Genomic DNA, 4121 nt, shown 5'->3' on the forward strand with positions numbered 1-4121 from the left:
TTGAAGCGAAATTGTAAGTGTGCTAATCTAGGAGATGACGTAGGCTTTTTCTTACTTGATCGTGGATGTGCTTGTCATATAAAATAAAATTTCCCGTTGCTAGCCCCTTTGAGCCTATAGACCTTTCTTTGGCACCCACATTACAAGTCATACCCCCATTTTGTTCTAAATTTGATATTGATTGAACCTTTACCTCCTAAGGCACTTAGTCGCTAAAAGAAGTAAGATTAGAGATTGGGGAGTAGCTTTTGAGTGGAACCATGGAAGGGCCGTTGGTGCACTAAAGTTGAAATTAAAGGTCACTAGCCGATGAACTTTATTGTATGGAGTGTGTGAAGAAAAGAGAAAGAAAAAGAATAATTTAAAGGAAAAAAATATGATAGTGAAAGTATGTAGAAACATAAAACACCTCCAATTCTTATTGATTTGTGCTAGTGAAAAATAGAGAAGTGCGTAACTGAAAAGAGGGCTATGTTGGCAAGTGAATCGGTTGAGAACAATATGAGCTTAAATTGTAAATGTAGTATATTAAAGTGCTTAGGAGGGTTAGCCACTATTCCAAAATATATCCTACCCGTCCCTTAGCCTACATTACAACCTTAAAAGTCCTAATTGATCCTAGATTTGGCTAGCTTAAATTAGTAGAGATATACACTACGGGCAAGCTTATGGAAAGACCACGGGATGCATATGAATTCTTTATGAGAGTGAGTGAATTTGGTTCAATTGTGCGATGTTCTTAATCTATATTCAAAAGTATATTTGAATGTATGGACTATCTATAGTCACTCTTTTGTTTGTTGGTGAGGGCACATGATCTCATGAATGATTGGTAATGTTGTAAACTTTCTTGTTAGGTAAGTGCATGAATTGAGGGTGCTTAGTGGTTACAAGTCGGCTTTTGAGGTTGGGTGGTGACAAATAGGTTGTTGGAATTGATTGAAGTGAAATATTATACTTGGGCATGCTTAGACGGGAATAATGTAAATTTTTGTGTGTTCATGCTTGTCTGCCGGTATTGATCATAGTCTAGGGTATAGTGTGTGGGTAAAAGATAAAGTACTCCTCTATAATTGATACTTGTACGTAGTTGGGGGGTTTATTAGATAGTCCCATTGCTCGAGGACGAGCAACGTTTAAGTGTGGGGTGTTGATGATATGCTATAATTGCGTATTTTAGTCGATTATTACACTCAAATTTACTGCACTTTGATTGAGTTTGAGCTTTAATCGCTAGTGTCTTGCACTAACTGTGTGTTTTATGCCTTGTAGGAGTGATTACGAGCTATATAGATGTTATGGAATGAATTCAAGTGATTTGGAGCTTTGAAGTCTGAGTAAAAGCTCAAGGAATTAAGCCGGAATCGTGTTTGGGGGTCAACGGATGATAGTTAGAGCGAACGAAGAATCGAGTAGGCATATTGCGCACTGTCTAGTAAAATGGATATAACTTTTTGCTCAGAACTCCATTTGGTCTCCAAAATATATGGTTGGAAAGATAACTCAAAGGGCTACAACTTTTATGTTTTACGTTTTCCCGAATTCCAAACGGAACAGGGCGAAACGCGCAAGATTTGAGCCAAAACGAACGAAACCGGGAAAAAAGGGCCAGTTGGGCGCCACAGGCAGCGCCTGGCGCCACCTGTGGCACCAAAAACAGTATGCACAAATATTTGGGCGCTATGGAGGGCGCCTGGCGCCGGGCTGGGCGCCGGTGACGTGAAATGTGTCCTATTTCGCCCGGGACAAGTTTATTTCGGCCCTAGGACCCAACACGTATAAAAGCAAGACTAAACCTATTTTTGAAGGAGAGGACGCCACTTTAGAGAGATCTAACATATTTTGGAGGAGAATTCACGTGGGGGAACACACACCACGCTTGGAGGAGGCTTCTAACTAGTTTTTCTTCTCTTCTCTTTCTTTAATTTCATAGTTTCTTTGTTCTAGAGTTTTGGGTGCTACATGAACGTTGTAGTTTGAAGCTTGAATTGTTCTTATTATTTTATCATATTGATTTATTTATTCAATCTTGCGCTTAATTATTTGATTGCTTGATCACCAATTGAATACTATATACGAATCTAGGATTGAACTCGGGAGAGGGAATTCTAGATTGCATATAAGATTGAGTAGAGCAAGATCTTAACTCTTAGGGGGAGCGGATTTGCGGTTAGGATAGGAATATACCTAATCGCCTTGCTTGGTTATTATACGGGAATTATAAATGCGTTCTTGTTAATCCTAATTCCATAGGAATATAGGCGTTAGGTTAGCTTGAATAGGCGAGTTGTACTTCGGGAGAAGGCTACGAGCAATATTAACCCCGTCAACCAATAAACTAGATAAATTAATTAGACAATTTAGGTAGAAAACTCAACGGGATTGTTAGCCAACCCATAGCTCTAGAATATTCACTCACATTGAATTCGTCTCTATAATTCACCAACTTGTTTCCTTTGTTTCTCAGTTTACTACTCTAGATTATCTTTAGTTTAATATTCATACTTTGGATTCACTTGAATAGATTAATTGTTTGGTTTAATTTAGTTGATAGTTAATTACAAGTCCTTGTGGGTACGATATCTGGACTTACAATCCTATATTACTTGTCGACCACGTATACTTGCGTGTGCGTTTGGGAGCAACAGTTACCTTGACCTGATTGGTTGGCGAGGGGAGAGGGGCACTGTAGGACGACTCGTTTTGCCCCGTGCTCGAATGACGGCTTCAGATTTGATAGCCGCGTGCTTAGCTTCGCCGTTAGTCGAGTCTGGGCTTCTTATGGGCTGACAACTTACTTTGCCCGTTTGGGATCTCGAGCTCGAGTCCCGGTCCGATCACGTCCCAGGTGCACAAAATAAGGGAAACATAAGTTATATTCCGTACATACGGGTACAAAAATAAAGGAGACATAAGTTATACTCCGTACGTACGGGCAAGACAAGCTTGTTATTTCAAAGAACCACACAATAGGTTGTCGTTCCTTCCTAAGAGAGATGGGAAAATGTGCACGAAGTATAGATCGGTATCTAACGTTAATATAGCAAATAGGATTGAGGACGTGCTCAGTGCATAGTGGCCATAATCCCACTTTGACAACTCATACGATGTGCCAAACCCATCGCTACATCAAGACGTGGACTTTGTATTGATATGAGACAATTTTGATTTCATGCAAAGATCTGACCTTTGTTGGTTCGGTTATTTCGAAAGCTTGCCTACAAATTTCTCAAGTTTGTGTTTGCAATGAGAGGGCGAGGCTACGACAACCGGGAAGTGGAACTCTGGCTGACTTTAGTTCTAGAGGAAACTAAAATTTTGGCTAGAAAATCCCCACAGACGGCGCCAAATTGTTTGACTAAAAAGTGTTAAGTCTTTTATAAACTAATTAAATAGGAAGAGTAGAGGTAAATCCTAGCCAAAGATAATTCGTCCTAGATCTGAGGCCGAAGATAAGAACAAGCAAGCATAGCAGAACATAAAATTTAATCATAGCAATAATTGAATCCCGTAATGTAAGAAGAGGATGGTGATTTTCGTAACATTAAATAATAGTGAAGAATACGTAGATAAAAAGGGTCACCGATCTTTAACAAGGTTGACCCCCACACATTTGATATGATGAGATTAACGATGTATACTGAGGATCTAAGCTTCCTTGCTTCTTTCTCCTTAGCGGGGAAAAAGAGATGAAGATCCCTCTTCTTCTCTGAAAATATATTGTGTGTGTGAGTTTGTTTTACGCCCCCTTTCTTCTCCCTCTCATTTGGTTTATATACTAGGTATTCTCATTTACACAACGGTCCTTAGCCATAGTACCTAAATCATTTGACTGTATTACTGATTGACCCTCTGAAATGCCGTAACATCCAATTCGCCATTCAAGCATTCTGAATACACGACCTCGGCCGTGGCCGAGGTGCGTGTCGTTATAGCGTTATATGGATACGACTTCGGCCCAAGTGACTTTTTGCCGTTCCTCTTCACGCGGATTCTCGTCCGGTCAGATTTCGACCCATACACCTATATGTATCTACATAATATACTTAAATTAAATTTACAGTTCTATTTTCTATTTCCCCTTTACAGTTCTATTTTCTATTTCCCCTCCCCCCCTCGCC

This window comes from Nicotiana attenuata, unplaced genomic scaffold, assembly GCF_001879085.1.
Source record: "Nicotiana attenuata strain UT unplaced genomic scaffold, NIATTr2, whole genome shotgun sequence".
Lineage (NCBI taxonomy): Eukaryota > Viridiplantae > Streptophyta > Magnoliopsida > Solanales > Solanaceae > Nicotiana > Nicotiana attenuata.